Here is a 14,592-nt window from a genome sequence, read left to right on the forward strand (position 1 = left end):
TTTAAAAAGTCTTCTGAAGAGACATGATCACTTTATATGATAAAGAGATTTAATTTAGGCTTTATTCACATATGAACAATAACATTGATCAACACACACACATATATATATATATATGGCTCATCAAATATGGTAAACATGCTCAAATTGCTTCACACGTGAAAACCAATTAGGTTTGTTATCGCGTGCCACGTAAGAATGGTTATGCTTCTATTTGCCATATTTGATGTGCGTTGATCAGTGTTTGCATGTGAAATAAAGACTAATTTAAAGCGGTTCATCCAAGCAATTATTTCTCTTCAAAAGACCTGGATTGAAGAGCTCAATTCATATCGATTAATTCTACAATGTATTTTTGAAGTTTTGCATGGACTGCAATGGAGGACAGGATTGATTAAAATCTCTTTATTTGTGTTTTGAAAATGAACGGAAGCCGTACGGTATTGGAATGACATAAGAGTGAGTAAATGATGAGCGAATTTTCATTTTTGGGTGAACTATCCCTTTAACAGTGAAAGAGAGATCCAAACCATATTTTAGTGAGCAGAATGTGATTTGAAAGTTTTTCCTTTTGACTCAGGTAGCCCCTAGCAAACACCATAGAGCACAGGCCACCAGCACAAATTTTAAAATCTGGTGTTGTCTTGGGTTCAGGTTACTTAAGCCCAACAACTCAACTGAAATCAACCATTTCATCATTCCCTGTGCATTTATCAGTCACACAATGATGTCTGTGTCATTCCCCCCAAAGCACTTCTCTTTGCCTCATACCCACAGCTTATGTGTGTTTTCTTTTGTCTGGGGTTTGTTGTTGCCAGCAAGTGTGTTGTCGGTTGATCCTGTTACATACCCACCGCCTGAAAGATGTGATTCATTGTGGTATCTCACACAAGCCCTCAGACTGCGACGCTTGTCTCCGGTGTCTCTCTCTCACCTCACGTTTTCACTCTAGTGCTCATTCTTTTCAACAAGACATGGTCACGCATCCACTCAAACTCTAAATGAATGAACAAGTTTTCACGAAAGCCTTTATGCTACTACATTTGGCGTTACTGCTGCCTCAAAGTTGCTTTCTGAACACACTGATAAAAGCAGTGTAATATAATTGATATTAAAATGTAGTCAGATGGTGTTTTACATGTGTTACACATCACATGTTGCGGTCCAGTGTTGTTTTTCAGATTCTTGCCTTTGTGGAGACTGTTGTAGCGCTGGCAAAAGGCCATTACATGTGCTTACATTTTTGTGTGTACATGTCCTTAAAGGGGTAGTTCATATAAAGGTCTCCCAACTCTGGAACTTGTTGCCAAATGAGTTTAAAGCAGTACATAAAGTGGTGGTTTAAAATAAACCAGAACTGCACGCATATTTAAATTTAAACAATTTTTGTTTTAATTAGTTATTTATGCCAGGATTGGGAGCATATTTTTATTTGAATAAATTACATGCTGTATCAGCCTGTATTCTAATACTTATTCTATGATTAGTAGTTTTTATTTTTTTTTTATTATTATAATTTTTTTTTAGAAAAGCCTTTCTAGGGACCCGAGACTCAAATTAGCTTATGCTAATACTCTCGATGTGCAATACATATTTTCCAGTTTTCGACTGGAATCATGTTATTTTGTACTGTCCCTGTATAAATAAACTTATAAATAAAATGTTTATGGTGCTTTCTTCCATTTACTGTCAAGCACCAACTACTTCTAGACTATACTTTTTTTCATTTGAATTTGGTCATACAAAACAAAGTTTATTGGAGTACGTTTTACAAGAAAATACTATTTCATTCTACTTCAAAATTTCATGTTTATTTGTTTGTGATATTTTCTGAGTGAATTGTTTCAAAGTACACCTATTTTTTCAGTGTATGAAAGAGAGCAGCGTAAATATTTAGCTAAACATCTCTATTTGTGTGTTCCATAGAAGAAAGAAAATCATATGGGTTTAGAATAACCCAAGGGTAAAATGATGACAGAAGTGGAAGTCTCTGGGTTCTGTTTTGTGTAATGGCTGTTCCCTGATCCACAGAATTGCTCAATTATGTAAATGAATTTGTGAGGCCCTCAGAAGCTTTTATGTAACATCCCTATCGACTGTTTGCGAACATGATTAAAAGCTCAGGTTAAATAGCTATGATAGAGAACAAATTGTTTCCAGCTCACTATAAGTATGCAATAAATCTGTGTATGCAATGTGTTTGTAGTCATGTGTTTTGATATGTTTGTGTGAGTTTATGGAGCTTTTCCCATGGTTTGCTTTAGCCCACACTCAAAAGTTTACCATTTGTGCTAAAAGTATACATTGACAAGCCGTTGGGTTTGCAGTCATCTACACAAAGCCTCTGCATCTTCCCAAAACAGAATGTGTGTTTGCTCTCTCACACACAGACACTCTCTGGCCCACAGACAGGAAACTGTATTAACGGCTTGGCAGGAAGCCACCATCCAATCACAGCGCAGAGCTTGTTGCTATGTGAGTTTGTAGTCTGCCCCCACTGAACTCTTGAGAGGAAAGTTTGCTGAGGTAAATCTGAGAGGCAAAGTTTCCTCATGCATGTTAAGGTACCTTTTAGTGTTTGTTTGCTAGAAAAAGCAAGACTTAACTGCAGATTTCATTACAGAAAAGTGGGACAAGGCAGGAATTTTGTGCCAGACTGCAACCGTTCAATAGACAGAAACAGATGTAACGACAACATTTTACCTCCCATGAGAAATATGGCAAAGTAAATAAACACCAGTCTTCTGATATTTGTGTAGGATCCGGCATACAGGGTAAATTGGTGAAAAGCAGGCATGAAGAGTGTGCAGAAGCCTGAATGGATAAAGTCTCTTTGTATTTACAACAGAGAACAAAGACGCCATGGCAGCCCATGGGAAAAAACAGCCCTGACAAAATTGTTGAACAAATTCTAAAGCAGCAGTCCCATAATGCAAAGTGTAGTGATAAAAAATCCATCCAACATGGTGGATGGACAAATGTTGATTTATAAATATAGATTGAACTTCTTAATACACTTCTGGATTTAATGAAATCCAAGTAGAAATTTACTGTTTAACTTAAAGTGAAAGTTTTATATTAGCATGTTGTTTAGCTAACATGATTGTCTAACTTTACACAGTTATTGAACTGAACTGAATAAACACTGAACTGACTTGAGCTAAAAAAAATTACACTTGGTCATCATTCACTCACCCTCATGTTTTTTTTCAAAACTGTATTACTTTCTTTGTTAATAAAAAGTACATAATAGTGTATATTTTGATAAATGTAGCAGTTTTTTTGTCCATACAATGGAAGGCAATGGTCACCAAAATGGTTTGGTTAGCAACATTCTTCAAAATATGTGTTTTTTACAGAAGAAAGAACTGGTCATACAGACATGAGGGGGCATCAATTAGAATTTTTGGGTGAACTATCAATGTAATATTTGTGTGCTCAATATCATGCTGTTAGCTTAGTAACATGCTAACAAAAACCTTAGAATCATGTTCCGCATGCTTCACACGAGGAGCTCTGTTTGTTTGGCACCCAGAGTTGTTGCCCGTGTAGACTATGTCAAATCAGTAACTTATGAGGTTCACACTGTCTTTGAAGATAGCTGTGTGTGTAGGCAGTAGACAGCAAGGCAGCTCACTAGGGTTTATAAAAGAGCTGCTGTCTCAGACTGCTGTGAAGTACATCATGGTGTGGTTGGCTTCTATTCATGGCCTGTTATAGGAAGTAATTATAGGGATGCATTAAGATCAGCCAGTGAGTTTGACCTGTCTGTATTCTGTCTTGTCTCTCTTTCTCTTTCCATTTCTGTCTGGTCATTTGCCTACTGCATCATCTAAAATGTACCATGATACTAGTCTACCATGTTTTTTGGACATGTACCACAATATCTCACAAAAAAAAGATGGTACCCAAAATCCAAAGAAGCTTTTTATTAAGTATCATTAAGATATTCATGATAGTTCAAACACAATTTCATCGCATTTCATAACAATTTGGAGTAGGGGTGGAGCTTCTTGCATATTTTTTTTCAAAAAAATGTACACATTCATACAATTTGCAACGAATTCCTATGAAAATACGTGACCAGTGTCATACTGTTATCAAACATCTTTAGATGAATATGTGTGTTGCGTGCTTTCCTCTCAATGACAAAATAAAAACACAGCAAAATTGAGAAAGCAGCAAGTTTTATTTTTTAATAAAGCATAAGAAAAGCGTCCGATCATAGCAACGTTGATATGTTTGCACAATCTCTTCAATTCTGCACTCTAGGAAAGTCACTTTACATTTATATGTAGCTATTTCACTTTTCACAATAGATTTCTGAAAATCAACCAGCTTTTCTGTATTAAACATGAAAAACAATGTCAGTGGCTTGCTTCATCAGAAGTACAACCTAATTTTCAACTATAAGGTGCCTCGCTCTCCTTTGTGTTCGTGTTTTTGCTCACGGACGTCTGACCTCGACGTACTCGTGAGAAGAAATGAACTGGAAAAGATTTCAGTGTGAAAGAAGGCGAAGCCTCCGCGCACACCTATTCCGTAATCGCCATGGACAAATGGTAGCACAAAGGTGTTTACCAGCTGTTGCAAACTTTTCCAGAAAGTTTGCTTTGGCAAGGTGTTTTGTACTCCCAAAACAAACTCCAAATGAAGTTCGTTTCAGCCTGATTTTGTTCGAAATGACGTCACATCAGTTCGTTCTTCGATTTCGCTTAAAGCATATTGGGGCCTTAAAGGATTAGTTCACCCTAAAAATGAAAATTTCCTAATAATTTACTCACCCCAATGCCATCCAAGATAGCCATATCTTTCTTTCCTCAGTGGAAGAGAAAATAAGTTTTTTGAGGAAAACATTTCTGGATTTTTCTTTGCATAATGGACTTCAATGACAACCACTGTTTTCAAGTCCAAATCAATGCAGTTTCAAAGGTCTTTGAAGTGCTTGAAAATGCTCTGCACGATCGCAGCTGAGGAGGAGGGTCTTGTCTAGCGAAACGATAGGTCGTTTCAAAAAAATAATATATAAATATATATATATATATATATATATACTTTTTAACTACAATTGTGCGGATTGAGCTGATCTGCAACGGTCCGGGAACTACGTCATCACGTTGAAAGGTCAGGCTCGATGTCGCCGGCGCCAGCGGAAGTACCGCCCCATTCGACCGTGCGAAGGAGGATAGTTCAAATTGTATTGGTGGCTTTGTAAACAGAGGGGCGGTGCTTCCACTGGCGCCGGCAACCTGGACATGACCTTTCAACGTGAATATGTAGTTCCCGGCGCGTTGCAGATCAGCTCAATCCACACAATTGTAGTTAAAAAGTATATATATATATATATTTTTTTTTTTTTAAATGACCTATCGTTTTGCTAGACAAGACCCTCCTCCTCAGCTGCGATCGTGCACAGCATTTTCAAGCACTTCAAAGACCATTGAAACTACATTGATTTGGACTTCAAAACAGTGGTTGTCATTGAAGTCCATTATTCAAAGAAAAATCCAGAAATGTTTTCCTCAAAAAACTTATTTTCCCTTCCACTGAGGAAAGAAAGACATGGATATCTTGGATGGCATTGGGGTGAGTAAATTATTAGTTAATTTTCATTTTGAGGTGAACTAATGCTTTAAGGCTGGATCGTGTATAGTCATAGTTTTCCATCACAGCTGTGGGTTTTGGAGCGATGATTTCTGTGTAACCTGATTGCCCTTTGGAGTTCGGACGTTGGCATTCAAACTCTTAAAAAGCCCCCCGCTGTCTGACTGCTTGTCCCAGTACATCTAGAACATTTATTAGCAATGGACTTCAGACAAATTACTTAATTTAAAATGTTATTTTATGTCTAAAGGTCAATGAAGTCTAAAGCAATGCCACTTTATGCCAGTCAGATCAGTGCCAGCGTCCTCTAACATGTACCATGGGTGACACACACACAGAGAGAGAGAGAGAGAGAGAGAGAGAGACTCCACTCACACTAAACTGACATCATCCTCTTTATCTGTCCCCTCCCTCCTGTTTTCTTTCTACATGATGGATTCCTCTCTGTTCTTCTGTTCTGGCCAACAGATGAAGTATTGACTGAAGTCACCAAGACATTTAGAAAGACAAATCTCTGTGATAGTCTATTTTACTTGAACAACATCCCTCAAAGAATGAAGATGCCATGAAGAATCCAAAGTCTCAAATCTTGTTGTGTTCTAGATTAAAGATTTATTAATGTAGATGAGGCATTTATATGTATTTTATTTACATACAATCTTTTTTTTTAATATTATTTACTTCCCTGAAATGACTTTGCTTCCTTGTTTCACTCTGAAATACATCACTTTATGGAAGTAAAATATTGCAAATTATGTTTTATGTTATTTTAAGGCACTGGTATTTTAAATAAGTACCTCACCTGGTTACCCTGGGATCCATTTCATCCCTACTCCATCAGTGTGTAGTAATTTGACTCCTGACTCTACATATAGAGCTGTAGGTTTCAGAGTGTGCAATTTGTGTTAGCAAATCAGACAGTGAACTCCTCTTCACCCGCACCAATATGTCCTGTAAGACAAATATAGACTCTTAACCCTCCGAAACCCCGCTGTACAAGCCAACACCAGATCTCACCCCTCTGTTCATGTGCCACTGTTTGGGTGCATGTCTTGTTTTGTTCTTATGTGTGTGTCTTTGTGAATTTATGTATATGTTTGTGCATTTAAAAAAAAATGTTATAAAGTACCAGTCGACATGAATCTTTGTCCCGACGAACTTTACTTTCTAATTAACCCTTAAACGCATACCTCAGGTCTTAGTGACCGAGGACGTCATTCACTACCCTCATCCTCATTCATTTTTTAAAGTTAGACATCAATATATATATATGACTGCCTGTTTTCCCATTCATTTTTTATAAAAATTGAATGGGGTCGCTAGCGACCCGAGGTGTGTAACACTGTAAGTATATTCTTATCACAAACTTTGAATGGAAGAGTTTCAAATCATGGAAATTAAGCAGCAAAACTGATTTCTACTTTAATAATAAGAAATGTTTCCTGAGAATTAAATCTGTATTAGAACGATCATGTGCCACTGAAGACTGGAGTAATGATGCGAACAAATTACATTTTAAAGTATATCAAAATAGAAAATGTATCCATTTGAAATTGTAGTAATGTTTCACAAAATTGCCATTATAACTTTTTTTTTTATCAAATAAATGCAGCTTTGTTGAGCATAAGAGATTTCAAAAACATTAATTACCTAAGCATGTTACTTGTGACACTCCATCTACCAACACAGGACAGGAACCGGGCAAAAGGTCAGGATCTTTGTGTCCCCAGTTGGACAGCCCTTTGATGGGTAATAAATCACCCCTATTTTAGAATGGCCTACTTGTGTTGTGAGAAACCTTGGCTGAGTGGATGTCACGGAGACCTGCAGTATTCTTCATGACCTTCTGCCTGTTAATCTGTCTATAGCAAGAGAGAATACATGGTGGACTTGTTGTGGTGTCCCTGTGGGTGCCACAGTACCGAAGTAAAACCTCTCACAGCTGAGAGATATGGAATCTGCGGCAGGCAGCAATGGATAAAACCAATAAATGGTACAATTATATTAATTAGACAACATAAGTGGTGTTTTTAGGTCACCGGGACATGTGGATCCTAGTTTGAGTCACATTGTTTTTGTTTTTTATATCGGTCTCAGTGGAATGATGTACTGTAGTGTAGGATGAGAGGAAATGTGTTCGATCTGGACAATATGGATAATATATTTAGTATTTTTTCTGAAAAGAGGGGTTTTTGATTGAAACAAACAAATTTTTCAATCAATGAATTTGCGAACTAAATTCAGTGATCTAGGTTTAAGCAAAAAGTAAATGCAGGAAAAATCTAGTTAAAATAATTAAAGGGGAACTCGGAAACTCTAGCAATTTCTACGCTGATTTTCACTTTTGTTGTGGCATGTTTTCTCAACGAGCTCCCCCTACAGCTGTGAGGCCTATATTTCACAACACCGTCATAAAAAAAACTGACTTGCGGCCCCTCCTCCCCCTTTCTACCGCGGCTCATGTGCATTTGTTATTATCAGAGCTGGCCAACTTTATCGTGTGGAGCTATGTCTACCGAGGTGGGTAATACATCATACACATTGAGGGCGGCGTGTGTTTATGTCGAATTCCCGTAAAGCAGATTGTTTCTCGCTCGTTCTCGCTTCTCACGAAACTTCCTATTTCCAACTTACCGGGACGTTAATCCTCATGTTGCAAGGTTGGTTTTCCGCCTAGGAACGTTGGGGGGAGCGGGGAAAGTCACCATTCTCACCAGAACATGTTATTAAACCATCCAAATGATTTCTAAACGGTTTTATTAAGCTGAAATAGTTGCCAAATTCCCTTTAAGACATGTTTTTCAAACTTTTTCACAAAATAAACAAAAGGTGAAATGACATTAAACTCTTCAATTTGGGACGTGATATTTTAAGTGATGGCATGAATTAATTTTTGAATTAGTCTATTGAGACCTGGAAATAACTGATTCATTCAAATGAATCATATTCCCAACTCTATTGACCTTTTCACTACTGAGGCTTAAATCAGAGACTCTGTTAAGGCGCAGTGACAATTACCATTGCTCGGAGGAATTTCATCAGTGAAATCCTGTCATTTCAATAAATTCTAAAAAAGCTGATTTCGCTTTTTTCAATTTGGTCCCGCGAAATTACCGTGTTGACAGGAAGCTGCTTGGTTTATAGATCTATGGACAATTGGCCTTTTTTGCACGCAAAATTTTAGCCTCTCTCATGCCCATAAATTATGAAATGAGTCTTAATATTAAAATAAAAAGAGCATTAACATCATCGTAGGATTTGTGATATAATTTATTTTTGTAATTCTCTATTATTTTGCATTACTGTATCTACTTGCACACACTTTAGGAAACTGAGTGCCAAGTAGAACCAGATTACATTTTAATTTTACATTTAAAAGTCCCCCTGTGGTGAAAAACAAGCTTTTAATGTTGTTTATTTATCAATTTGGTGTTTTTAATATGCTTTAAGACAAACCATCAAAAACGCAGTTTGAAATCGCTGGTGTTTCTGATGTCACAAACTACCTTGTAACCAATCAGGTCAACGCTTGAGGTTTAAACGAGTGGATCTCTGAGCTGGTATGAGTGACTGGAGGCGTGGCTAATTTGCATATTCATAGAACCACGCATACTAAGTGCGGCAAGGGTGTAGTTACATTCAAGCTATTTTAAGGCACAAAGAAAATTTTTTTCAAGGAAAAACATTTAATTTTGGTAATCAAAGATGAGTTTTAAGGGTTAAATTATTGACTACAGGGGGACTTTATATTAGTATATCGTAAAGATCCGATGTGCCACTGTCACCTATTGCTATTACAGGTGTATCTCAGATGCTTTTGTGCAGTGGAAGGTTAGTTTTATTTATTTATTATATATATATAAAGTTGATCACGGCTCTTTACCTTTGACCACAGAGGCCTTATCAGTGCACATCGCCTCATGCATAGAAACGTGTCACTCTAGAACGGTTTTGTTTAAACTGATCTCTCTGGTGCAGGCCGTAAGTAGATTTACCATGCTGGTGTCATCTGTAATCTGCTATTGCGCCAGCGCTTTATGTGGACTGATAAAACCTCTTTCGCATACACACTTGTGCAGGTAAGAGCCCTCACAATCAAATCCTTCATCAGGCAGTGCAAAACTGTGATGGAGAAGAAACGATTTCCTTCTGGCTGTGTCTTATTCGCATATCATGAGAACAGGATTCTTGATGTTCTTCATAGTTTGATGTAATATGTAGATGTACTGTAACATTAACAACTCAAAGCTTCCTTCCCAGTCCATTCAGATCATGTGTCAAAGAAAAAAATATTTTAAAATGTAAAAAAAAAAAAAAAAAAAAAAGTTTAACATGCGTGTGCCAAGTTGTTATAATTGTAATCATGTATTCATGTTGGTTTTATATGGTTTTTAAAAAACTTTTATTTTCAACAACAACAAAGAAAAACGTAATTTTTAACTTAAAATATGACATGTGGTGTAACCATCAAGTAAACATATTTCTCTTTCACCCTGAATAAAAGTATTTATTTTCTTTAAAAAAAGTTTGTAAATATATTTTCCAAGGTAAAAACGTGTTTTTTTTAAACATTATCAATTATTAAAATATGATTTAGAGCCACATTTTACAACCTTAGCTAATTTTAAGCTTTACACAGATTCGATGGTTTTCAGGAGTCCACTCATGATGTCATTTCCTGCTTTATGGCATTTTATAGATGTTTTTTAAATCATTATATATTATATTATACATTTAAATATTTGTATACATAGATATTTTAACAAAGCGTTCACTATTGTTTTTAAATAATTATAAAAATAATATGACAAAATAAGGTAAATGAAAACAAAATAAGATTTTATTTTGAAGAAATAATACCATGACAATTGTACCAACCTGCCATTTTTTACTTTATGCCACAAAAAATGATTAAAATGAATTTGAATTTAGAGATTAAGACATGTTATTCATAGAAGAGAGCGTGTTCAAGTTAATTCAATTTTTATGTACTTTATTAATTAATTACAGTAGTAAAGGTTAATACATTAAGTCATTAAATCATCATGATTGTCACATCCATGAGCTCATTAACATTTAAGTAAGAAACGTGATGCAAGGAACCTTACTAGCTCCCTACCTACTGTACCTACTTAATGCTAGTATGCTAACATGCTAAAGCTGGAGAGAGAGTCCGTTTTAGAGACCAGAATATAATCCTGGATCTATTGACTTGTACACTACTCATTGTGGAGGGAATTTTACACAGAAAAGCTCCACTCGCTGGTGTTTTCTTCTGCTGTATGGACTGTTTATAGCAAATACAACTCAGAAGGTGATGGGAAAGATTTGTGTCACCTGTAAAGGACACATTACACATGTTAGCTGATAATTTCTTTACGACTGAAAGATTGACCTTATTTATTATCTCATTGCAATCCCTCTCTCGCTCTCTGTCAGTCATGAGGATCGCAGAGACGGGTGATGAAACATCAAATCGTCATTATAACTACAGAACACCAATCACTCTGATCCCAGCTGCCGTTGAGAGAAAATTCAGTACAGCAGCAAATTCCCAGAAATCTTTTTCTCCTCCGCTGCTGCCGGTTATATAAATGTACAGCTTAACTCTCTCCTGCAGTGTTGTGTTAATCTACAGCTGGAGAATCCAGGCATCTCATTATGCAAACACGGGGAGAGTTTGCTGTAAATTTGGGTCAAGACTGGTGTTTTTGTTAAGATATGAGGAGCTAAATAAATATGCGGTGCTGTGTTCTGTTATCACTTATTAGTGGTGTGCAGTTTGTAGTTTTGCTTTTTTATCTCTTATCATGGAAAATAGGATATTCCTCTTGCTCTATTGAAATAAAGGAGTTTGATGTACTACATGGAAATACTGTAACAGTCTCAACTCAAAGATGCATTCCCAGTCCATTCATACAATTTATTGAAACTAAACGGCAAAAATGACTCCTTAGTAATCATCAGTGTTATCTGTTATGACATCACCATGAGTTCATTAACATATACCCGTCCATGTTTACATATCAGTATCAATGTGCCTAGGGTGATTTTTCTGCAAAATTATGTTGTTTTTGCGGCACTTCAGTGAGTGAAGCCAAAAGCTTGTTCAGTTTTTGTCCAAATGTTCGTGAATCTGGCACTGTGCATCTATGCATCTTGGCAGTTCAGAAATTAAATATAGTGAGTAGCGCTAAAATGATAATGCTCTATCACTTTTAAAAATAACGTACTAGTAATACTAAACCCTACCCTAAACCTAACCGATAGTGTTAACAAAAGTAAACATTAGATGCATTTGCTGAAGCAACCATGCCATTTTAACTTGCTTTTATGAGTCTTTGAGTTGTTTTTATGACTTCTCACGGGACTTGTATCTGTATCAGGTGAGCTCTCATGTTAATTTACTGTCACAAAAGTCTTACCAAATATTTGATGCAAAATATGTTTTGTTTTGTTTTTTACAAATCCTGTGCCATGGTAAAAGTGTTTTGAGGTCATGAAAATAATATGCCTCTGTAATCATAATTTTTGTTAAAAGTAATAAAAGTCGGTGTTTGGAGAGGCTTTTTTTTATTAATTTTTTTTTTTTTTACCAAAGAGCTAGTCAATGCCTATTCAGCATTCAGGATCTTGGTGGAAGTGTTCTGCTCGTTTTTAACATAGAAGGAAGTTATCCAGTGATAACAGATGTCATTTACTTATAGGTATATTAAAGGTACAGTAGCAAAAACAGTCATTTCATTCTAAGGCTCAGGGTGGAAAATGGTCATAAGTAAATAATGGATTTGTTTAAAGCTTAAAAAAAGTCTAAAAGACTCCTTTGTACCCTACACAACATCGCTGTGTTTGTTGACGTCAAACTTGGATAAGAAAATTGTGTCTCTAGTTGTGTTTGAATACAGAGTAGGGACATGTTGTCTTCTTCTCATCTGGTGTGTCTGTGTGGCTCAGGTATTCCCTATGGCAATGGCAGAAATCTTTGACCTTGTGGGGACATGTTTTGGTCCCTATGAGGAAAACAGCTTGTATATCATACAGAATGTATAATTTGTGTATTTAGAAAATGTAAAAAAGCAGAAAGTTTTCTGTAATGAGAGAGAGAGAGAGAGAGAGTGTCCAGTTGCATTTTCTTTTATTTGCACATGACACTAATAATGCTAGCCCAGCACACAAGCGCCTGAAATAGCTCTATATTATATAAGAAACATTGGTCTGTCCTGTCCTAGATCTAATAATCTCTTACTGCTGCTCATTCAAAAAAATGTGACATGGAGGGTAAAAATATGCAAATTCTGGATTAGAATTTGCATGTTTGTACCCTCCACATGCCACATATTTTTGAGTGACAACACCTCCAGGTCTCAAACATGTGTGTTTGTGTATGTTAGGAAAGGTCTAAAACTGTCTGGATCGCTAAATTACTCACAAGGGACCAAATACTTTCAAAGGGCGAAATAATCTTTTACGTGAATTACAAACTTTGCGATGCCACTCATACACATATTTATTGCAATTGTAAAAATCACTACTGATTGACATGCTTCTATCACTGTACCGTATACTGTACGTCATAACTTCCAATGTGAGTTGAAATATTTTGGAAAATAACTAGTTCATAAATAATCAAGCTTGCCTAGCTAGAAGCATTTGTGTTCCGGTATGTTTTGGGACCAAGTGCAGCACTATGCAATGATATTATGTTGTGTTTTTTGTTTGTTTGTTTGTTGTTGTTGATGGGTTTTTTTTATGCCTTAATATTTTTGTTTTGCTTTATGTTGTAATTTTATATATATATATATATATATATATATATATATATATATATATATATGCATGTGAGAGAATAAGTTCAGGCAGTCCATAACAAGAAAGAAAAGTATGGGGTGCTGGTAATTTATTATTCCTTTTGTGTTGTTTTTCTGCCTCTCGTTTGCTCCTCCTCCCTTGCTGAACCCAATGTTCTGTCACTCCTCCCCTGTTGTAACTTTACCTATAACCTACATGAGGCAAATACTCTTTCTCTGTCTGCGGTTTCTCCACGTGCAGTTATCATGTAGGAGGAGTTCCCTGTAAGAATGTGTGTACACACTCACGCATATGGAAATGCATACTGCAACAGCCGGCCAGTGCAGTAAAATAAAAACAGGCTTGACAAATACACCCACTAAAAGAAGCCCTGAGATTCTTCAGGCTCTAGATTCTTCTATTCCATAATTGTGTTTATGGAATAACGACGGGGTTATGTGTAAACATGGCTGGAATAAACAGGAACAAACATTATTATCTGCTGTCATGCTATTTCCAGCATAGAATCTGCGCAGAGATCTGGCTTTTAGTTTCACAAAGTCGCGCGAGATTGACTATCAGCTGTTCATGTTTGCTTGGGGTGACGCGAGCCCTGGCCTGCACGTGGCTTGTCCCCACCCTCTGTGCTGACTTCTGTGATTGGCAGGAGCTTGGATTGTGCTGATTGGCCAAAAGTGTTCTGGGCCTCGCCTATTGGCTCAAAGAGCTGTGTTTGTGCTGGAAATGTAGAACACCAGGAGAAGGATGATGTCATAATGGTACTTAGTGAAGGAAAACGCAATGTCCCTTTCCTTGCTAGAGTTCCAAATCTTGGAACCTTGTATTGTTGTTCATTTGATACACATTTAAATTAGTAATTTAAAGCTCACATTTAAATTAGTAATTTAAATGTGATTAGTATTTTAATGTAGAAAAAGAGAAGTTCCTACTTGCTACTTGTAATCATAGGATTTTATTTCTGTCATTTCATTTTTGACAAAGACAGATTTAGAAAACATTCACTGTTACAACTTGGAGCAATTCCCTGCAATTCACAAATCTATTGCACTTACACGCATTCTTATGGTCCGTAGCAAATAATAAACCAGGCACGCATTTTTTTTAACTGGCATGCCTCCAAATTGGAAATTTGGGGTCAAATAAATCCAGAATTTGTGCTAAATATGACATTGTAATGGT

At 36.4% G+C, this 14,592-nt stretch overlaps 1 protein-coding gene across 1 annotated transcript in view; it reads left to right on the forward strand.

Moving 5' to 3' along the window:
• Positions 1-14,592, forward strand: part of atosa (atos homolog A) — a 43,194-nt gene that overhangs the window by 12,947 nt on the left and 15,655 nt on the right. The gene's annotated exons all lie outside the window — the stretch shown is intronic.

Source organism: Siphateles boraxobius, unplaced genomic scaffold (genome assembly GCF_051911475.1).
Source record: "Siphateles boraxobius isolate OS27281-9 unplaced genomic scaffold, OSU_SipBor_1 30, whole genome shotgun sequence".
NCBI classification, from domain to species: domain Eukaryota; kingdom Metazoa; phylum Chordata; class Actinopteri; order Cypriniformes; family Leuciscidae; genus Siphateles; species Siphateles boraxobius.